At 35.6% G+C, this 25,059-nt stretch overlaps 1 pseudogene; it reads right to left on the reverse strand.

The window, feature by feature from the left end:
- Nucleotides 1–11,028: 11,028 nt before the first annotated feature.
- On the reverse strand, nucleotides 11,029–11,176 carry LOC145258509 (U2 spliceosomal RNA; annotated as a pseudogene).
- Between the last annotated feature and the right edge of the window lie 13,883 nt (nucleotides 11,177–25,059).

Raw genomic sequence — 25,059 nt, forward strand, 5'->3', positions numbered from 1 at the left:
CTATTATAAATATAATTCTATTCTATTTGCATCTATTCCGAAATCATTCCACAACTGAACTTCACATTATTAATATTTAATTATAATATTACTATAATTACCTTTAGAGTGGTAAGAAAGAGAGATAGGTCTAACAAGACGTCATAGTATGCAATAAGCGGGTTATTCGAGTAAACAAACTGCTGCTGTACCTTGGATTCGATCCCATTTTTTTTTTCTTTTCCATATAACTTGTGATATGAAAATCCAGCACTCATGCAACACTGCATGGTAACCACATTTCAGGCTTTTAGTTTGAAGAATATTATTAAAAGGACACATTTGATTATTAGTCTGTAGCACTTTTCTTAAATCATCTCCTTTTCATTAGCAATATTTCAATACCATTGAATAAGAATCTTACATGGCACAAATTACCACATAGCCAGAGGGTAAAGTTTTTTTCTTGATAATGCTCCAGATTTTCTCAATGTTGGATGCCTTTCTGAATAGCAAACTTGGCACCTCTAAATAATACTGTTGATAGGATCAATTTTAATCGTCTGCAAGAGATGCCTGCCTTAAAGCATTTTCACCAGTCCATCGATTGTGTAATTAATGAAGATCAGGCAGTACAACTATTAATGTAAATTCATTAAAATCGGCTGCAATACCACATCATAACTTGCGATTGAAGGGAGGAGCTCCAGTTATATTATTAAGAAATCTTGAGCCCCCTAAACTGTATCATGGCACACATAATGTTCTGGAAGTATAATAACTGGAAAGTTTAAGGGTGGAACTGTTAATTACCCGGATTATATTACAATTTCTGACATGCCATTTCAGTTCAAGCGTTTACAATTTCCAATAAAAATTAGTTTTGCTACACCTATAAATAAACCTAATGATAAATCCTCAAAGTTGATAAACTTAATCTTAAGACATCTTGCTTTCCTCATGGCCAGTTTTATGTTGGTTGCTTCGCATTGAAAGTCCTGAAAACCTTTACATACACACACTTGCTAGATGTCACACTTAACAGGTTCTTTATGTAGCTCTTTAAAATTAATGCTATATGTACGTCCACCAGTTTTCAGATATGCACTGCTGAAAGCTAAATTTTAATTATTTCATTATTAGAATAAATTACCAACGTCAGGCTGGCGGGGGTGTTGTAGAGACAATCCACTGGTTTGTGTTGAATGTACCGACAATTTCTCTTCATCTGTATTCTACCAATGCGCCCTTTATTTTGTGGCTTCCTTTGCATCCACTAAGAATAAGAGTCCTGGCCTCGCTCGGTACTCTAAAGAAATTTTTAAGGTACATTTTGGAGCATTTGTTCTCGGTAACACATGGGCAACCTGGATTCAATGCTCCACAAGATCCGTGAACTATATATGCCATAATTTTATAGGTAAAGGTCAAAGCCTTCCTCTTTGTCAGGGATTTCTAGTTGAACGTTGTCCTCTGCCGGGTGAACATGTGGGCATACGACAGTCCTGTCTTTTGGCATTTAATGCAGTACAGCAAAACCCTCAACCTTCTAAATCCTCCTTTTTAAAATAAATTCCATTTGTTTTTTTTAGCTTCTGTCAAAATACCCTGGCAACAATATATCGACTATTCTAATGTTTTCTATGAGGAAAATATTCTATAATTTCCATCCACTTTGAATCTGTCGTGAAAATAATGAAGACGTCGGTTCGACCCATTCGCCTAACATAAACCATGGCACTACCTTGGCTCGCAAACGTGTATCGAGACCTTTCTGTGTTAGTTGCCGGAATGCGCGCTCGTTGACCAATCTATTCTGGATTCTCCATTCTCCCTAAGAATTGAATCCCTCCAATCGCCATTATTGTCACCTCTTAAGGTATGTTGCCTCCGCCCCAGGAACTGTAAACGTTCTGCTTCAATCTGATGTGCACATCAAACCGAAGGAGTAAAACTGCTGTTGGTAATTTTTCTCATTTGATACCTTCATGTAGATATAAGATGTAAAACAATAGATGTACATTAACGGGTACATTAGTGTATAGTAGTATGTAGTTCGGAGATCTTTTTAAATGTAATATTTTTAAAACGCAAGACAATATCTCGATTTGCTATCAATTGGTTCTCCATTAATATTTCAATCTCATACGTTGTTGTTGAAGCATTGAATAGCTGTAAGTACTCTCCTTACTGCCCTGGGATTTTCCTCATGAAAACTTTGTTTTCTTTCCAGTTTTCGTCTTAACTTCTTTTTTTTTCGACAATTGACAAATAAAGCTGTTTTTCTCATGTAAAAATTCAGTCAGCCTTCTAAGAATATCTTGATAGACTCTACGCCCACGTCTTCAACATTTAGGTACTGTTACAGATTATCCAAGAAGTAGATTCGAATAAACTTTGCCGTCCCTTCAGGCTGCAAAAGACTCCCAATTTTGTGGCAAAACAAACCTGGATTCCACAATTATACCGCAGTTTATTTGTGGACAAATGACGACATTGCAAAACAGTCGGTGTAACTACCTATATATATATATATATATATATATATATATATATATATATATATATATATATATATATATATATATATATATATACATAACTCTTTTAAGATGGGACCTTTTCCTGAGAGCAAATCTTTCAGCAACTGAGCGGTGGGGGAAAGCTATCAATTACAGCCTTGCAAGAAGAAGAACAACAACCAAGGGTCTCTCTTTTAAATTTCACAGCTGAGCAATGCTGATATAGTTTGTTCATTTTTCCTATGTCAGCTGTGGTGAGAGCGTCATTTTTGTTGTAAAGCAAAACTTTTCTATTGCAATTTTCTTATTTCCTTTCTGAAAGCAGTCATTCATTGACTATCTGCCTGTTTTTTTTTGTCATTTGCTGGGGCAAAGTCATACTCTCTATTCTGGCAGTCTCTCGCTTACGCCCTTCGGATAAGCAAATGATCCATTCGGTTTCTGATTCATTCTGCAGTTTGTCAGCTTCTCTCAACCTACCACATTTACATCTTTTTTTGATTCCTCATCTGTTTCATTTATTCTACGTCTCCCTTTTCTTAACTTTGTTTACATCTTTTTGTTTTCTTGTTTGTGTGATTTGCTCTTCTTGCTTCTCTCAATTTACCCTGTGTATGTCTTCTTGTTATTCTTCCATTTATCTCATTTACACCTTTTATTAATTCTTCTTCCCAACAATCTCTTTGCCTTTCTTAAATTTCTTGTGATGAATTTAACCGCCTCACAACATGTCTAGTTTTGTCAGCTTGACATTGGGTTGCGCTTTCCAAATTTGGTAATCTTGCTCTTATTTTGTCCTGGACGTATTCTATTTAGCTCAGACCTCTTTCCCCATGTGAAGTGTTTTCATTGAAGCGAATTGCAGCAACTCGTGCAGATCTTTCTTCCTCTCTTTTATTTAGATGTGTTAAGTGGATAGGAGTGAAGGAGGGTGATCTGATTCAAATTCACAAAAAAGTTGATCGGCGCTATAATGGCGGCTACCAGGATAGTTACGAGCCCCAAGTTGACGTGCATTATCCGTAGTAGGAGAAGTTTATGAAAAGCCGCACGAAATGTGACGTACTTGATCTTGAAATATAGTGTGCACTATCTCAAGATTAGAGACCCTAATCATGTCAGGTTTGGTCATTATCAGTCCAGTGATGTGAGCTCTAAGAGTGTATATATACATAGTTTATAAACTTAACTTTTGACATTTACATTAGAAATTAGTGTGCGCCATCCTGAGGTGGGGGAAGATCATCATTCTAGGTTTGGTCATCATCGTTTCAACGATGTGGGCTGTAAGTGAGTATATATATATATATATATATATATATATATATATATATATGTATATATATATATATATATATATACATAGGCTATGACCTTGAACTTTCAATTTAACCTTGAAAATTTGTGTATACCGTCCACAAGTAGGGTACTACAATTATGGCAGGTTTGATTCTATTCGACCTAATGGTTTGGGATATAGGGGTGTTGTACACACAGATACACACACACATACACTGACTACTTATTCTTATACAGGCATATCTTGCAACAATGTGCATACCATTTCAATCATATTTGATTACATATTTATATATATATATAAGTTTGGACCAAAATACCATATATATATATGGTTCACTATAATAATCGATAGAGACTTGTTCTATAATATTAAGTAAGTAATCTGCATTAATAAACTATCATATTCACGCATATCTTACGAAATATCAACACAAGGCGGCCTGTTATTATAACTGTGCGCCATCCGACGCCGTTTGCTTGTATCTTGTCTATTAAAATCATGGTTGTAATGGAAACTACCTTGTATTTAAGTAAATTTTCACTTCATTCCACAGTCTACCAATATTATGTATAAATAAACTTCAGTCTTTGCTTAATTTGTAGATATATTTTTAATCATGAAACTATGTTTTGTTATGTATTTTTTCGGTTTCGACCCTTATCGATGGCACTCAATCCTCTATCTTTTACTTTTGGAATAATGGCCACATATTCGATACAATATAAGATGAATCATATTTAATCAAAGTCACATACATTTCCGCAAGACAATCATGTTGACTACAAATGAACTTGAATATTTGCTTAGCTTGGAGGCATAAGTTTAATCATGAAACTATGTGTTGATGGGTTTCTGTTTCGATTCTGACTGATAGCACTCAAATTATATATATATATATATATATATATATATATATATACACGTTTTATTTTTTATTACCGTATCTTTCTGTTAAGTTACATTATTCTATGTATATAATGTAACTTAACAGAAAGATACGGTAATAAAAAATAAAACGCATATTTGCTCTACAACAGTATTGAGCACTTTCTTCAGTTTTTTATTAATTACCATTTCTACTATATATATATATATGTCTTCCAATTAGTACTATATATTGAGCACAATATAATATGAAATAATTGAATTTCTGATAATACATACAGAATCTGCGTAAATCAAAATATCATATTTAAGCGTTTTTTTACAACCGGGACACACCCGGTGCCCATAATAGCAGTTATATGTATTACACTAGTTTTTGCAAGTAAGAATCGCTAATGGGTTAGCTACTCTACTTAGGCTCTTGTTTATTTCTTGAGTAAAGGTCATCTTGACCGTCACACTGTTACCAATTTATATTAAAAAAAAAAAATTTTCAAATCGGTGAACATTTTTATTTTATTTTTCGAATGTGTAAAAACATCAAATTATTTTGGGAAATTGGCACTGAAAATAGAAAGAACGAGAGATATGCTATGAGATAGCTTTTTGCTTACAATAGACATTTAAACAAAATCAAGAAAAATGTATTTCGGTGCTGTAGAAGACAACGCCACAGAAGAAGAATAGGTGAGTGTCGTCTTTAACACGATCGAATTACGACTTATTTAAATAGTTCTTCAAAACGAACATAACGAATATTACCAGAAATACAGATTCTATTGAATTCAACTGCAACCATTTCTTTCATTGTTCGGTTTTTCTGATATGGGACATTCAACGGTTGATTTGGATTCAGACGAAGGCAAATAAGTCGATGGAACTTCCTTGCTGATATTTCGAGTTTTAAATCAAGCTGATCTGTCAGTTTCTTAAGAAAGTAATTTTCTTCTAATTTCCGTATCTATCTTCAACACAAATCCTTGTGAACATACGAAATGTGTGGATTTATAAGCACTTAATTCTGATGAAAGAGTTATTTTTGAAGAGTTTACGCATTCTTATCATCTTTCTTTGAAATATCTATTCACGCCTTTTAAAATAGGTGTTCACAATATGAACTAAACTACGAGGTAAAAGTAACTTTGCTGCCCGTATCGTTGTAATGATTATCAAAACTGTTTCGATCGCGCGCACGTCTGTACACTACTGCCGCCAAATTGATAATTGAAATAGTTTTGTTTTCTGTGGCCATTGTGTCTACATAAATATTCCTTTGTCATTTCTTGTTGTGATTTCATTTTCTAGATCCGTGTTTTTTTTTGTATGATCTGTGTTCCTTATATAATTGTATCTGTTTGTTATGTTCATGCGTGAAAATCTCCACAAATATGTCTGGAATCCTCCGTTATATAATCTAACAATTTAAATTGCCATCACACACACACACACACACACCCATATATATATATATATATATATATATATATATATATATATATATATATATATATAGTCGTTACAAAAAGTAAATCTGTAATCCTTTAAAGTTGGGGTTTTTGTATATTGATATTCATAAAGCAAAATGTGACACAAGGACATTTGTAATTGGGGATAGGGGTTTCTCGAAATCAAGGCAAATAGGGAACTATGGTTGGGGCCAAAAATAATAATCGTCTCAGTATAGAGGGTTTCCCCTCCATAGACCGGTCCTGGATATGATCTAAAACTATATCCGATGGTGAAGCCCCAGCTTGCGGGCTTTGGGGAGTGTGGAACCACCTTTAATTGCCATTGCTCTCAGGTCCACTCTGACCCGGAGTAGTAGTACCTGTTAGGGTCTCAACTATGTGTTAAATAGAATCCGACTGAAAAAAACAAATATACTCCATTAAAAATCGTTCCTCAAAATAACTAGATTGGGCATTAAATAACCTGAAAATGTTGATATGCCGTAAAACAAAAACAACTAATTAACCCTCTCCATAGACCGAGACACATTACCTAAAGAGTAGCATAGGAACAGATGCTACACTTTTAGAGATTAAATCCTTTTTCGGGCTAAAATTACAATGTAAGTTAAAACTTTAAAAAAATCATAGGCACAAGGCCAACTCAGGTACTACATTTTTATCCAGGCCTGAAGGCAAGCCTTTTTTTTCTGTTTATTTAGTTATTTATTTGCTTCTCCACAGAGCAAATTAGGCACAAGTCCGTTTTTTAATGTGGAGCGTAAGGGGAGGGGGCCATTTTCCCCAAGATGGAACTGGATAATGACAATTGGTATGAAGGGTTTCCACTACATTTACCAAAACTGATTGCCAAGAGCAATGGTCTGATATTTGGGGGCAACCCCACATATGGTCTTTGATTGCAGTATATGCCGGAACAGATACTACCCTGATAACAGAAAACAAAATCTAAGACCCGAAGGTCAAGAAGAAAAAAAGCGAACCTTTTTTCTATTTATTTAAAAAGAAAATACAAGCACGTGGTGTATTCCCCCTTTTTCTTTTCTTCTCCATCTCGCGCACACTTCCTGATTTGTATATCTTTTTTTTAACTATTACAGCTGGTAATCTCTTCACAAGCGATCATTCCTTCGCTGCTGCCGATACTTTCCCATGCGCCCATCTACACTATGTTACACACACACACGCGCACATATATATATATATATATATATATATATATATATATATATATATATATATATATATATATATACATTAATACACATGATTTGTTGTTCTTAATTATTGTGAAAACTTTTAGTAACTTAACAGTGGGCGAAAATATCGCGCGTATAAACTTACGTACATTCTTCATATTATTTAGTAAAACCGATGTTCTTGTTAGTTTATGTCTTTATTTCGTTCTCCTGTTTTTCTTTATTTTTTTTGTTTTTATAAAAGGAAGTCACCAGTTATCAAGGCCCGGAGGCCACTCAGGGAGTAGGGTTATTGTGTGTACAGTAATCAATGGGATAGTATCGTAGTAATCGCTAGTAATGGAGATATGATAAATTGTCTTACTTAAGGGGGCGGTTCATCCGCAATTTTTTTATTTTGGACTTGAAGACATCCAAGTTGTAGTTACGTGGGAAACAGGTTTAACGACATTATTTTCCCTAATACTTTTTTAGAGTATTTAATTGTAGTTAGAAAATGACAACTATTGGATTCGTCTTTGGACATTTTCCGGCGTTGGACATTTTCGAAATTGCATACAGATTTCGAGTTTTATAAAGTAAACTCCAGATTTGACGACGTGCACGAAGAAGTTCGCGGTCTACATAGCCTAAAGATTAGAAGCGAAGTCCAAATAATCTAAGTAGTACACGTTACACACGTGTTACAGTGTCTTAAGGAGTTACACTTACCTGTACTTTAATTGGTGTTTAATTTTACAATGTCCAGAAAAACTCTACATGTAAACAACCAATATTTAACATAGCCGATACCAGAAATATAATCACGAATTTTATGAAGGGCCGAACGAACGTAGTAATTACAACGTCTAGATTTTAAGTTCGAAAAAAAATCTGTAACAATTTTTGTCATCATTAATACAGGTTAACGCACTGCAACTGTTAGGCGGACCAGAAAACACATAAACACCATTTCATTGAATAATAATCCACTTTCATTGAATAATAATACACCAAACACATTTAGTGCCAAAAAAAAGAATGCCCCTGGATTTATTAAAAACAAGGCTGATAGCCATTAGTCGTCTGCTCTTGTGTAATGAATGAATGCGTGAATGTAGAATTGACATGAAATTCTTAAAATAAACTAAAATGACCGAAAAATGGGCTGAAATGACTTAAATAAATAAATAAAAAGAAAATGACTTAGAATTAATTTAATGAACTTAAGGATGAATTGAATGACCTTAAGAATGACTTGAATGCTTAAAAAATAATTGGAATCCTTCAAAAACAACTTGAATGATCTGACGAATGACTTGAATGGCTTTGAGACTGACTAGTTGTAAAGTTGGTGATCATTTTACATTAAATTAATACAGAAAAGTGATGCCCCACTTTATATCAAAAAAAATTCTTGATTTAGGGAATTTGAAGCGTTATTTTCGTATTCAGGAATCCCGAAAACCAATAAATAGTGGTATAAAAACATAAAAAGAAATAAAAAGTACATGTGTTACAGACTGACCGACCGACTGAGTGACTGATAAAGTTGCTTGCACACAACTAAAAAAAAACTATTCTGTGGTATGCATTTTATAAAAAACTATTCTCCGTTGGTCGGTCGGTCGGTCTGTCGGTCCGTAACACATTTATTATTAGTTAGAAACAAACGCAGCATCGGTTAAGAACAAATACTACACTTAGATCTTAGCCTTGTGGCCAAGGAAAAGTTTCAGAAAAGTCTAAATGGATAGGTAAAAATTTATGGAGCAAAAAGTGTAATTATTTGCAATTTTGGTACATTTTTTGACCCCTTATGAGCCACTTTGAATGCTGAATACCAGTGACAATGGATAAACGATGCATTTTTACACAGTAACACATGCATATTTAAATTCAACACGATGAGAGAGCACTATATAGATAAACATATCTAGGTTTTTATTGAGAAATATGAAAAAAGTGTATTTTTAGCACTAAAAGTACCAAGGGGACGCAAAGCAGAATTTTGCCAGGGTCACCCATACTGAATTTATATTAAGAACAATGCCCTGCGCATTTTGGACAAGTTTCAGAAAATTGTAATGGATAGGTAAAAATTAATGGGGTAACAAGTGTCATTTTTTTCAATTTTGGTACATTTTTTACCCCTTACGAGCTACTTTGAATGCCGAATACCAGTGACAATGGAAAAGCAGTACAGTTTCACACCTTAACACATGTATATTTAAATTCAGCAACATGGGAAACCACAATATAGACATATATATCAAGTTCTTGTTGAGAAAAATGAAAAACGTGCCAGAAAAAAGAGCGTTTTCATCAGTAAAAGCCCCTGGGGGATGCAAACTAGACGTTTGCCAGGGTCATCCATACTGAATTTATATTAAGAACAATGCCCTCCAAATTTTGACCAAGTTTCAGAAAAATCTAATGGATGGATCAAATATTACAGGACAAAAAGCATCATCTTTGCCCATTTTGAGGCATTTTTTACCTCTTTTGAGCCCTGTACGCGAAATGGGGATTTCCTCACAAAACTATTTTTTACAATGCACATAAATATATTGAAATATAATTTGTGACAAAAGTTCAGAAAAACTAATGGGCGGTTATCCGTCAATCGTCCGGACTAACGGAAAGACACACCCACCAGAAACATAGGTCCCTCTCTTATAAATCGGGGGACCAAAATTTTACTCCATGCCCCTTGCAAAAAAAAACGAGCCCGCATGCATGGTCCTCCTCTGTACAAAATATAGTTTTAAAAATTGGTGCTGCACGGGAGTCCCAAAATGATGTGTTTTCTAGCACTAAAAGTACCCGGCGGGACGATAACCAGAATATTACCAGGGTCACCCATACTGAATTTATATTAAGGACAATGCCCTCCAAATTTCGGGCAAATTTTAAAAAAATGTAATGGATGGATCAAATGTTACGGGACGAAAAGTGTCATTGTTGGCCATTTTTGGCCCGTTTTGAGCCCCTGTAGCCAAAACAGGATTTTCCGAAAATTAAAAAATAAATAAATATTTTTTTTTAACTATGCACATTTATATATAAAAAATATAATATATAATTTGTGACAAAATTTCAGGAAAAACTAATGGACGGTTATCCGTCAATCATCCGGACTAACAGACAAACGGGCCCATTGAAAACATAGGCCCTCTCTGATAAATCGGGGGACAAAAATCTTACTCCATGCCTCTTACTTAAAAAAAATGTAAATGTGTTACAGACCGGCCGATGGAGTTACTTGCATGCTACTAAAAATGATTTAGTATGGAAGGGTTTCCCCTTCCATTGCCATGGAAAGGTTACAAATATAAGTGCAGCATCTATTAAGAACAGACACTACACTTTGATCTTGGCCAAAAGGCAAAGAAAAGGGGAGAAAAAGCATCATATATATATTTGCACCCCCACCGAGCAAATTAGGTCGATTTTTACTGTGAGGAGTGAAGAGGAAATTGAAATCAACTCCCCGGGGAGTAGGGGAACTGGTTAGTATGAAGGGTTTCCCCTACATTGACCAAGGTCTTATATGTGGAGCTGTCCCCATATATGGTCTTTACTTGCAGTATCTGCTGGAACAGATGGTATTTATTTGCTCCCCCACTGAGCAAATTAGGCACAAGGCCGTTTTTAATGTGAGGTAAAAACCAGCTCCCCTAAAAGTAGGCAAAAAGGGGGCACTCTGGTTACCAAAAATAATAATTGTCCCAGTATAGAGGGTTTCCCCTCCATTGACTGGTACAAATTATCCTAAGTGCAGCATCTGCCGGAACAGATACTACACTTTGATCTTGGCCAAAAGGCCAAGAAAAGGGTATTTATTTGTTCCCTCACCGAGCAAATAAGGCACAAGGCCGATTTTTAATGTGAGGAGTCAGGGGGGAAAGTGGGAGCAGCTCCCCGAGGAGTAGGGGAGCTGAATAGTGACAATTGGTATGAAGGGATGCCTCTACATTGACCAAGGTCTTATATGTGGGGTTGCCCCACATATGGTCTTTGCTTGCAGTATCTGCCGGAAGAGGTACTACACTTCATATTAAAAATACAGTGAAAATCAACAATAACAAAAAACTTAGACATATGGCAAACTCAAAAGCGGGGATTGTGGGAGTCGTTTGTCAGCCTTGTCACTCCAGAACTAAACTAAATCCAAAGTTTTTCCCAGCTAGTATCTTCTGACACCATAATACCGCATTCACCCTTTCACCCGGGGAACGACCTACTTAACTCCCAATCTTTAAAACATGTTTTATTGACGTATAAAAACAAAAAGATGACAATAAAATAGTACAATAATTCATTTGTATCGAGGGCAGAGGAAGAAAAAACAAAAGATGATTAGTAGGGTCCTCTCAACCCCGTCTAGGTGCTAGACTGCCCGTTCCACTTGGTTTGTAAAAGGAATCTCGCTTCTGCCAGTCAGTTTTTTAGTGCGGATACCCTCTTGATGCAGGTGAATGGAGAAAAGAAAACTTTGTGGGGTTAGTTTGTATTTCTTTCTCTCCAAGATGGGTGAAATTAAGAGGAAGGGGTGAAAACAAAAATTGCAAGTAGGAGGGGGGTGGAGATCTTGGAGGCTTCATAATCGGGGAGGGATGGAACACACACTCAGCTAGCTGAGAGGCTACTTGTTTAAATTTACTTTACGGAACTGCGCGTTCCACACCTAGGCGGGGAACACGTATTCAAATTTGGCTCCTCTTCATACACACAGACTTGCTACATGTATCCATCTTCTGTCAAATACCGCACGATGCAGCCTTCTTCTATCACATCTGATCTTCACCCGTACTTGGTGTTTAAAGAAAGCGATCAGATCCTGATCAGAAAAAGACACCCCCCCGGCAACCTTGCAGACGCGACGTCCAAATCACCATATTCGCCATGACAAGGATCGTAACGTAGACCATTTGTCTTTCCCGGTCCCACGGCGGCCTCACCTTGTCCGCAACATATGATACAGTAATTGGGCGACGATCCTCATGGTCGATGCAAGCCGTCACCTCGCTGACATACAACCAGTACTGGTGGAGTTCGCGGCAATCGAAGAAAGTGTGATCAGTCGTTTCTACGGCCGTTGTCCCACAACAGGGACAATCAGACAACTCCAAAAACCTGGAACTGCCTTGTATGTTGTTGAGTGGAAGTGCATTTTGAGTCAATTACAGGGTCAGAGAGAACTCCCTAATTGTTCAGATGACTCGAACCTGGCGCCCAGCTCCACGCGGCGCGGATCTCACTCTGCTGCCAACCTAAACGCACGCATAGCGGGTCGTTGGTTGCCCCCTTCACTAGATTTCTGTGGAATTCCCTACGGGTAGCATGTCACAAGGTCGCTGGACCTTGGTAGTCGTTTTAGCGCGTCTCGGCACTCTTTCATGTAGGCAGATTCTCCCCACGGCCTACGACGGCTCTCGATAGAAGGGTCGAGAACGATGTCAGAGAAGGCGGCAGCAACCATGGGGTGCCACGGTTGGTCATCTTGTATATAGATACTACACTTTGAGGTATTTATTTGCTCCCCCACTGAGAAAATTAGGCACAAGGCCGATTTTAAAGTGAGGAGTGAAGGGGAAATGGGGACCAACTCTCCGGGGAGTAGGGGAGCTGGATAGTGACAATTGGTATGAAGGGTTGCCCCTACATTAACCAAGGTCTTATATGTGGGCTTTCCCCCACATATGGTCTTTGCTTGCATTATCTGCCGGAACAGATACTACACTTTGATCTTTATATTTAATTTCTTTCGTGAAAATGAAAATTACAATCAAAATAATTCAATGTAAAGTTAAAATAAATTAAAAGCAAAATTCAAATTTACAAAACAAATTTAGGCACAAGGCCATTTAAGATCTGGGTGGGGGAGTGTTGCAGGGTCTTTGTTACTACAGTGAAAATGGAGTCTTTGACGACTTTACTCTTGACTGGCAACATTTACCACAATACCTCATTCACTCAGAGGACTCTAAACTTACTAATGAAAAGCGTTTTTGCAAAAAAGAATATATTTACAATTAGTTTGTGTGTGTGTGTGTGTGTGTAACATCCCCCCTAAACTTAAAATGTGTGTGTGTGTGTGAAAAATTTCAATTCATTGGCAAATAAAAAGTTCTTGAATTTTGGAAGAAAAACAGTTCGTGTTGGGGAGTGGGGAATCTAGAAAAATATGCAAAAAATAAAATTGCCTAGTGCATTGTTAGTAAGGTCCCTCCCTGAGCTAATCTAGAAAGTTAGATCACCTACTGTTTTCCGGGGCACCGAAAACAAGCGGGAAGATCCCTAGTGGGGATTGGGAAGGATTCTTCTCGGATGTAGGGAGGAAAAATTATTAATTGTCAAAAAAAAAAGGAAGATGGGGGGGTAGGCGGCGACCTTCGAGTAGGGGTTGACCAGGGGGGGATACAACAAAGAGATAGGGTGGGGGTAGTGATAGGGTAGCCTCAGAAGGTTCTTTGATCCTGGCCAAAAGGCCAAGAAGAACTTAAAATGCAAAGAACAGCATCTATTAACAACAGAGCTTTGATCTTAACCAAAAAGGCCAAGCACAAAAGTGTTATGGACAGACCGAACGGCAGGCCGAAGGACGGACGGACAGACGGAGTGATTTATAGAGTCGCTTGCACTCGACTAAAAAAAGAAATACACCCGACGCTAATTTCGTCTTAAATTTCATACGGCAATGTCGGTTGGGAAAGCAAACAAAACACATTTTTCACTATTCATCAATAACATCCAGTGTGAGTACATCTGAAGATGGGCGGAGGTTACATCGGCCGAAACGTTGTGAAAAACAAGCACCAACCGAGATGTGAATAATATCTATCCTCCTCTCAAAAATATACATTCACTTTTACGTTTTAGTTTGAAAAAGTATTATTCTTATTCTGTCAGCCAAATTAAAATTCTGTGTACGATGTACTTTATATAGCACTTGTGTTTGTCTGGCACTTTTACTGTTGGCCACATTTTGACTGTTTATGTACGATAGTGTATAAGTGTCAAATTTGTAAGTACTTCTGTTAGTCTGACACGTTTAAGTTTTCAAACGATTTGCTCATAGTATCTCAGCTGAATTTTTAATTCTATGTACAAGAGTATGTGGGTATCAAAATGAAAACTGCATTCGTGTTGGTCTGTCACGTTTAAGTATAAAATCTCAATTGCTCAAATGATTGGACAGACGTATCTTTAAAATAATAGCTCCCGCATTTCTTTTGTTAATTTTCTTTTACGTTTTTATAGTTCCATAAAAAATAAACCTCGGAAAATATATTTAAAACTCGTAGCAATATAATGCTAGCTTCGGGCTACACCATACGTTGGCAGTGAAACGCGTATAGAAAAGAAAATGAGTCGAGAAAGTAAAACTTATTGTATAGCAAAAGGGAAATTGCTTCACTTACAGCGAATAATCAGTACATTTATGTGTGATACGAGGAATGCAAATGGTTAGGGGAAAGTAGATTTTATTCAAAGTCATCTTTCAAGATCCACTCAGTGCTTTACGTCAGATGGTAATTGAGGGGAATTACGTTCTGGTGAAAAACCAAACCAAAAATCTTTAGCGAAATGTATCTTCTTAAAATTGCAAGTGAACTACAGTATCGCATGATGTGGCAGGCGTTAAATAGATACGTATATATTGAAACTACAACGTTTAAGAGGCATTCGTTTTTGCTATGTGCTTTACGGAGACAGATAATTTGATCTTTATTTCTTTGCATATCTATGTATCTTTATACAGGGTGACCCCCCAAGAAAAAAAAACGGGCCCCAACTCTAATTAGGTCTCGTTTCTTAGTGTTTTATCCGAATCAAATGAAACTTTGGTCATAACTAGTTATTATATTCAATATATCACATAAATACACTAGGGTCTTTAGCCTTTTTTTTCTCCGTTGGCTATAAAATACCCAGAAAAACAATTGAATGTTCTCTGTTTTTTTTTGGGGGGGTCACCCTGTATATTAAAGCCTTTTTTCGCTCATCTTTTCTTGTTCGCTGTCTCTCTTTCTCTTTCTCTCTCTCACTCGACATATATATATATATATATAGATATATATATATGTATATATATATATATATATATATATATATATATGTTAGTCTACCCGTGATCCGTTGGGTCAGTATGTTATATTGGCTATGGAATTCATGTATGAGCGTGACATTTGTGACGTAAAGAAAATATTTTTTTTGATATAACAACACATTTCTATGAAAGCATATTAATATATATATATATATATATATATATATATATATATATATATATATATATTATATACACATACATAGTGGCTGTACATTCGGTTTCGAGTTTTACGTTCCTTCAAATATTTTTAAGTATTGTGCAGTCCTTTCTAAACTGCACCATGTCTTCCAACAGACTGGGCATTGTCGATGATTTTAACTGGCACGGCTGTTATTGCCTTAGGAAGAAGTTTATGTGCTTGCGTAGATAGCTTTGGAAACAAGCAGGTGAAAAGCGGGGCTTTTTTCATGCTGAACATTCGACAGATATGTGGTCCATAGCCTTTTTCACACTTACGGAGCATCATTTGAAAACTGCATGCTGAATACAATCAGTATCATATGAAACAGTCCGTTCACTTATCCAATGCTATTTTAAATCATTTTAGGGCAAACTAAGATGAATCATTATATCGTCGCTTGAACCTTAAAGCGTTATTTTTCCCATTCACATGTAAAAAAACAGCTGCCTATGCAATGAATACCCGTTAGAAAAAACCTGTAGAATCAACAATACGCTCAACGGAAATTTAAAAATGCACGCAAATAAAAACTTCTTAACCTTGTATATAAAAGGAGCCTCTCGTAAGGAACACACACACACACACACACACATACACACACACACACACACACATATATATATATATACATATATATATACATATATATATATATATATATATATACGAGTGGTCTTAAATAAGTTGGAAGACGTTTTGGTACTCATGCAGAGAGTGATCCGTGTTGAAATAATAACGTTATTATTTAAAAAGCCATTCTTAACATGGGGATGGGAGGGTGTTTAGTACCTATTCTGTACTTTAACCTTACAATTGAATAAAAAAAACATATCATTAAACTTTAATTAAACGTGGAAATACGATTTAAAAAATAGCGCGGATCACTCTCTGCATTACCACCGACGTTTTTTGTACAGGCATTAAACATTGTTGTGGTTCTTGAAAATTAAGGAAGTTATTGCTATACATATTATGAGATTACTCACCAATATTTATTATTTCAGGTTCAAATGTGCAGCCACATAAGGAATTGGCATTCATCCCATGAAGCTGTTGAATTTCCAAATGCAACTAAATGTGAAGACACTGTAGAAGAACCATATGCAATGCAATTTTGGTTTAAACTTTAAAAAAATGCAACAAAAGCGTATGTAATGCTTCGGATTGATGTTGGACCACCTTGCATGAATAAAACATTAGTTTTTTTATTGGCATACGAGATTAAAAGAAGGCAGAAAATCTGTAAGTTATGATGAGTAAGGAAGTTTTAACATCAGCGGTGATAAGCCAAACAAACAATTCCACGGATAAGGGTCGTTGTCTGTCTATAGAGACATCACGTGCATAGTTTGATGTCAGTGTAAGCATTGTACAGAAGATCATTAGCGAACAACTGACAATGCGAAAGATTTCATCGAAGTTAGTCTAAAGGGTGCTCAGAAAGACCAAGACGGGTATCGAGACAGTCACTCATCCTCCCTATAGTGCACACCTTGCGCCCTATGACTTTTGGTTATTCTCTAAGCTCAAGGAAAACTTTAGAGGTTGTCGTTATGAGACTATGAGAGGAAAGATTCTGTGATGAGTGACATAAAGACAGTCACGCAAGAGGACTTCCATCGGGCACCCCAGAAGTTGTTGGAACAATATGATAAATGCATTGCAGCCGGAGGAGATTACTTAGTAGTGGACAAGCGTTTAATGTGTGTACTATTAATAAAAGTGACCGTATAAAAATAGTCAGGGAACTTATTGAAGGTACCACACACACACACACACACACAGACACACACACAGACACACACACAGACACCCCCACACACATATATATATATATATATATATATATATATATATATATATATATATTGCTTGTATGTATGTTTCTTTGTTTGTGTATGTCTGTGTGCGTGTATGAAAAATAAAACAAAAATGATAATATTGATAAAACTAATAGAAAGAAAGAGAAGAATAGAAGAGAGTGAATTGCTGGTATTAAGATAAAATGTGTAATTCATTTCATAGATTTGTTGGGAATCATTACAGTTTCTACTTAGACTTCTGCTTATTTAATTAAATAGTTTCAACGATACGTTCTCAGCTAAATCGAATTGGCAATTAAGGTAATAAAATGATGGATTTAATAGTATTTCGTTGAAACCATTTCACATCTACACGTGATGATATATAATCTAGAATATAGATCTCAACTGTCTGTTTAAATATATGTATGCATGCATATATATATATATATATATATATATATATATATATGTATGTATGCCCCGTGTATATTTGTGTGTGTGTGTGTGTGTATTGGGGTAGAGAGGGCTCCCGTAAGCCGTAGTGAAGGCAACCTTTCTAGGAGCAAATCTCTGATTTAAAAAACCATAAAGCGGAGGACCATTACCCGCATTAAGCTGGTCTGCAGTTTGATTTGTTGCTGGCTATCTTGCTCTTGCTTGTTGCTAGATCTCAACATTTTGAACCGAGAGAGAGACTTAGCTGTCGTACAAAGCTAAGACTCTGTAACATCATATTTGTATAGATACTCCCTCAGGCATTTGGGCTCATGGATTTTAAATGTCTGAGGGAGTGGCACTCGTCTGACAAGACGTTGCAATCATCATGTATGCCCCAAACTTTTGACAGACGCGATAGATTCTCATGATATCCGTATGGTTTTGATACTCGACCCTTCGAACAACAAATATCGAAAAAATTGGCCGAAAACATTAATTTATTCACCCTAAACTGGGGACTTTTCTGCAGGGAAGGGTTTCTTTTTCGCCGATATTTTCGAAAGTCATCCACCCTTAATTTAAACATTCATCACTTCCGGTTTGGCCTACTACAACTTTTTTTTTTGCTCAACACACACCTCCAAACATCTTGGCAATGCCGGACACCCAGTCTAGTACGTTAATAAGACACACATTATATGTTCATTCGTAAAATGTCCGACCTTTGGATAGGAAGGCCGATACAAATGAAAAAAATTCGAAATGTTAAAATACCTACGAGGACGAAAGTAGTATGATTAGAACGAACTTTCCTACACCAGAAATTATTTTTCTACATTATCAACATCATTCTTTATAGACTTTTGTCTGCAATGAACGATGCCTTTGCATGGAAATCGGGAGACCGATTTGTGAGGCTTCCTTTTTCTTTTACTTTTCTTTTTTTAACTAAAAGATTTAGAGAGCTACGAAGACGGTGTTGGTATTATTGTAACGAACGACTTTTTGTACTTCAAAATTTATTTTTCTACAATTCCCAATGCACTTTTTTCAGGAACTCAATGACGCTTCTGACGCACGTCGATGATAGGGTTTAATTTCTTATAGTTTCACGCCGTCAATATCTGCAACAGAGGAATGAAACATTCTGTTAATGAATGCATAAGTCTAGTTTTCATACCAATCTAAATTGTAATTCACCTTGATTCATACGAGCGGAATAACAAAAAAATAGGAGGCATTACTTTGAAACGTTTCTCATATTTTCTTTAGTTATAACCGGCTTTAAGTGTATTGAGTTTTATTTAAGCGTTTCTACTTATTTTATTTCTACGGAATAGGGATGGCGATGATGAACACATTTTAAAATGATCGCTACTTGATAAAATTACAGAATATTAAACATTCGGAATATGAATAAAACTTACAAGAATACTTTTTTCTACCGAACCCATTTAGTTTTTATGTTGTCAAACGATCTGTACGCGTTTTTATGCAGTAAAGCTCCAAATAGTCAACCCTGTAGTGTTTATGTAAAAACTACGGTCAACCTATCAGAAAACTTTTGCAAAATAGATATTAATACAGAATGCCAAAAATACCAAAAAAGCGTCTTGTCCAGTGTTTCTCCAGTGTTTCTTGCTAGTTATCATAAGGTAAATAATTCTGCGTCAGAGTAAGATAAGGTCGACAAAGTTTCAAAATAATTGGTTCCACCGTAAAATAATTAATTTTGTTTTTCGTGTCTTAATCTATTATCAAGCCTGTTTTAAAATATATTCACAAAATATTAGACAAATATACCAACCGACAAAAAACAAGTAAATGCTAATTGTCCGGTGGTTAATTGGTAAGTAGATGAGATATATAAGAATCCTTCCATGAATATAATGACCTCGTGACACATAACTATGTAAAGCAATGCCACACATTAATATTTGAGCAACAATATACGGAAACTATTTTTGTGATAAGAACAAAGTAAAATACATCTATATAAGGAAAAAATACTACAAGGCCTGCGTGAATTATGGATACATACACCGCGTTATTAGTTAGCGTTTTTCCAACGATAACTCATTTTCTCTCAGACATTTGGCGGGAAAATATAAAATCTAGCTTTATTCGAGATGCCGACACAAAAAAAAACAAAAAAAACGTATTAATGCCTTCTACTTTCTTCCTCCTGACATCGTCGTGGGCGAGATACAGAGTCGAAACTAAACACTTTGACTAACTTATTTCTATATAATATATACCACTTTAGTTTATCTGTGTAAAATAATGTTGATTTAATTATAGAGAAGATGATAGAATTTATCATATCGCACTCTGGTGACCTTTTCGCTTCCTTATTTGAAACCAACTGAGTGTAATGAATACAGACGCAGCCTCGTGTACAAAAATAGAAAATATCGCATAATTTTATCTGCACGTTCTTGACATTACCGTGTTCAAACTGGAACTTCAAAAACATTATACACTATTATGCTTGTTGCTGGAAAACGGAGTTTTAATGTATATTGGATAAAGGTGTTCACGTAAATATCAATGCGCCAGTGAAAAGACAGCATCATTATTTCCAAGGAATCGGAAGATTCTTTTGTTGAACTTGGTTATCCTGATATTTTACTAGTCAAAATCCATTCTAGAAAATACATCCGGTACTTAATGGAAGGGCCACGTGAAGGTTGCCAACGTTCCAAAAAATGGTTTTAACTGCAGAGCAACAACAATCAAAATTAGCTTTATATTTTGATCACACTTTTTTTCATTTACTCGTGTTCTGCTTAGTCAAAGTGACGATAACCTATTCTAAATAATAAATCTTACAATCAGTTTATTCACTTCAAAATTACACAGGTCGTTAGGAAATTAAACTTCCTCCGTTTGGTATAATTTATCTGTTGCTTATTTTTTTTAAATTTCGGTTCATAAGTTTTTAAGTATATTGCCCGAATATTATAATGGCTGTTTTAATAACAACAATAACAAAAATAACAACAATTATTATCATTATTATTATTATTATTATAGTATATTGAAAGTTGTTTTGGGGGAACTCAGTGAATTTGAACTTGGGACACCTAGGTTGTCAGCCCGTGCCTTTACCGACAACCATAGTCGCCTCCGATCGTGAAAGGTATGTTTAATGATTTAAATGGAACTAATAAATGTATCAGAACAGAATAATGCGACTCAGTGTACGTTTTTGTTTTCATCTCTTCTTTCTCTATATCTGTTTTCATCAAGCTGAGATTAATCAAATCTCAATTTATTTCCTTTATTCACTTAACCGACTTAAAACCTACTTCATATACATGATCTCATTTTTGAACCATGTTCATCATCATCCTATTGTATATTTCCGAAGATTCTATAGTTGGCATTGGTTTCTCCGATATTTTTCCAGTCAGAATATTTTTTCTAGAATAATGTCAGGGATTATGGGAGGGGCTGCGTTAAGGTTGTTTATAACCTAAATGAAAGTGATTTTTGTGGTACGAACTGCGTTCAAACTTTGAACACCCGATTCCCTAATCCATACTGTAAACCATTTAAAAACTGTCACCTCCCAACATCAATTAACCCTAATTAAGTTTCGATTCATGTTCTTTCTTTTTCCAGTTAAATCTAATACGTTCAAACCTTATTTTAATATTAAGATAAATAAACTAAAAGATCCCTATTATTAAGGCCGCGATTATAAGACTGTGTTTGAATATTCACTCGCAATCTATGAGTTAAATACGTATTCAATCTTCAAATTGAATGAAGGGCAAAGACAGGCTATTTTGTGGCTTGATGCAGATAATCGGGCCACTTCCGTTGTTTGATCATGGTTAATACTCATCACGTGCGCCTCAGTTTCAAATACACACACCATTAAGCTTTCAGCATATGGCTTAAGAAAAGTGTATATGAAAATGCGATTTCAAACTGTTAGAATGTGCATATCCAAACAATTTCACAACCGGTCGATGACGAATGTAAATAAAACGAGAAGAATCTAAAATCTAAAAAACAAAAATAATCGATCCATTATTTGTTGTTGATGCTTCGCTCCTTAAAACATAGTTCCATAATGACTTATTCTGGCAGTTACCCTGAATCCGCCTAACAAAGTAACTTCGAATTTGTAGTTAGTAGGAAGATGAGGCACGTTTACGATCATTTAAGACTGAAATTAACGATCGTCTGAAAACAAAATCGACCGACCGTTTTTATTTACTTGTGTTTGGCTAAGTGAAAGTGACAATAACCTTTTTAGAAATAATAAAACGTACTAACGTAACGTTTCTAAACCTTATATTCACACAGGTCGGTAGAAAATTAAACTTTAATGCGTTTGGTATAATTAAATTGTTTATTTTGTTATTTTAGGTTATAGCTTATTGTCCGAATATTGCACTAAAGCATCTGTGCAGTACGTGGTTAAGGATTAATGGAGTTTAGTTTCCACAATATCGCATTTACTGTAAAGGTTATCTTAAAACTACTGAGGGAATTATGCAGTATTAGTGATTTATAGGGATAAACATTTAATGCAAAAAGGGTAAGACATTTTACAATGTTCAACCATCAATTAGACATATAGAACACATTCTAAATAAATCTATTTAATATAACTCTTTTCAAGGAACAAAAGCACTTTAACTATTATATGAAAATAGCTTTGTGTGTGTGTGTCTGTGTGTGTATGTGTCTGTGTGCGCGCGTTCCTTCTTCATCGATCCAAAAACGGCGGAGCTGATCTTTTGCAAATTTCACACAACAGTAATTTATATGTCTAGCAGTGTTCTTAGATAGGTGTTGTACAGAAATTCATCTAAGAAGTATAGAAAATTGAATAAATCCGATCCTAAAATTAAATTTTCTTTCTTATAGATAAAAAATAATTTTTACAGGGAAATATTTGATGTTGCATTGGCCAAACGATACAATAATCAGCAAATAAACCGAGATTCAATTCTCAGCAAAGAATTTTTTCTTGAAAAAGAAAAATAGATCTATTATCATCTGGAGCTCAGTAGTAGAGTATTCGACTACAAAGCTTATGTCCACTGTGCAAACCCGGTTGTACCTTACTGTTTTTAAAAATTAATTCGTCCAATTTACAATGAAAGAAAAGACATCATTTTAAATCAAATCATTTTTCGTTTGCATATTTAAAAAAAAAAAAACTTTAACCAGAAGTGATTTTCTTGGCATTTAGCGTCAAGCAAAGAATAATGATATAATAATAATACTTTGTTATAATACATGCATAAGCTCTATTTAATTTTCAAACATAGAACTTCTCATTTTTAAATAAAATTAACTCCCTTGTCAATCTCTTATTAAAATATCATAAGTACACACACGTTTCTTTCTCTCTCTTTCACTCACTCTCTTTCTCGCTGTCTCACTTTCTGTACACACACACACACACACACACACACATATATATATATATATATGTATTCATATACATATACATATATATGTATATATATGTATATATATATGTATGTATATATATATGTATATATATGTGTATATATATGTGTGTAGGTTCATGACTGCTTGTTTTACGTTTTGCATCTGTGGATTTGTTTTCATGTTTATTATCGTATGCATTCATTGAATTGTAACATCATCACTATCGTCGTGCCCATTGAGAAATTATACCGTTTTTTTTAAACGCTTCTCTCAATTTAAAAAATAAAATAAAAAATAAAAAATAAAAAAATGAATGAATAAATAAAAATAAAAGAAATAACAAAAAAAAAACATGTTCCATGCGATGGATTTGTTTTATCTGGGGTGGAGAGGGCTCCAGAAAGCCCTGGTGAAGGAAGCCTCTCTAGGAGAAGCAAATCTCTGATCTAAAAAAAACAAAGTGGAAGACAAGTACCCGCATTAAGCTTGTCTGCAGTTTGATTTGTTGCTGGCTATCTTGCTCTTGCTTGTTGCTGGATATCAACATTTTGAACCGAGAGAGAGACTAGCTGTCGTACAAAGCTAAACCTCTGGAATAACATCTTTGTGCAGATACTTCCTCAGACATTTGTCAAAAAAAAAAGAGAAAGAAAAGTCCTATTGGCGATGGCTGTCCATATAAACAGGAACAGAAGATATTATGCTAAACGACACCCACTCCAGCTCTGTTGCTGGAATGTGAGAACACTTATTTACAATGGTAAAAGACTAGAACGGAAGACTTCAATTTTGACAAAGGAATTGCAAAGATACAATATAGACATTGCTGCACTCTCTGAGACACCTTTCGCAGGTGAGGATCAACTGGTTGAGTGCGAGTCGGGCTACACGATCTTCTGGTCTGGTAGACCTGAAAAAGAGAGGCGTGAGGCTGGTGTTGGTTTTGCAATTAAGCACTCCTTAATTGACAAGATCGAACAGCCAGTAGCCATAAATGACCGTGCAATGATATTGAGAATGCCCCTTGCTGCTGGTCGTTATATGAATGTTCTTTCTATCTATGCGCCGACTCTTACTTATCTGAAGACGATATTACTTCCTTGTATCATATGCTTGGATCTGTTATCACCGGTTTGCCAAGCGCTGAGAGTTTGGTGGTTCTTGGTGACTTCAATGCACGGGTTGGATCAGACAATGAGACTTGGTCTCTATTGGGTCCATATGGCATTGGTAGAGTCAATTCAAATGGTATGCTGCTTCTCCATCTCTGCAGTGAACTAAATCTTGTTATCACCAACACTTTTTACCACCAGAAAAACCAAGGAGACCTGGTTCCCCCCCAATCTAAACATGGCCATTTGCTTGATTACATACTGTGTAGACGTGGTGATCTTGGAAATTTTTGCAAAGTTAGAGTAATGCGTAGTGCTGACTGTGGTACTGATCATTTAATGGTCAGAGCTAAACTGAGAATTACAGTTCGCAAAAAAGCCGTTCCAATGGTGTCAAAGTGCCTAAACGTATTGATGTTTCCAAATTGAAGGATCCAGTCGTACGAAGTTCCTTGAAATCTGCTTTCAACCAGGTGGATTTCTCAGATTGTGACTGGGAGACAGAAAGAGATACAATATACCAAAAAGGTGTTGAAGTTCTCGGATTGAAGGTTCTCAGACATGGAGATTGGTTTGCTGATAATTTCGATCAAATTAAGCCTCAAATTGATAGAAAGCGGAAAGCTTATTTGAAACTTCTCAACTCT

Source organism: Euprymna scolopes, chromosome 33, assembly GCF_053919585.1.
Source record: "Euprymna scolopes isolate OS-2025 chromosome 33, ASM5391958v1, whole genome shotgun sequence".
In the NCBI taxonomy this organism is placed as follows: Eukaryota; Metazoa; Mollusca; class Cephalopoda; order Sepiida; family Sepiolidae; genus Euprymna; species Euprymna scolopes.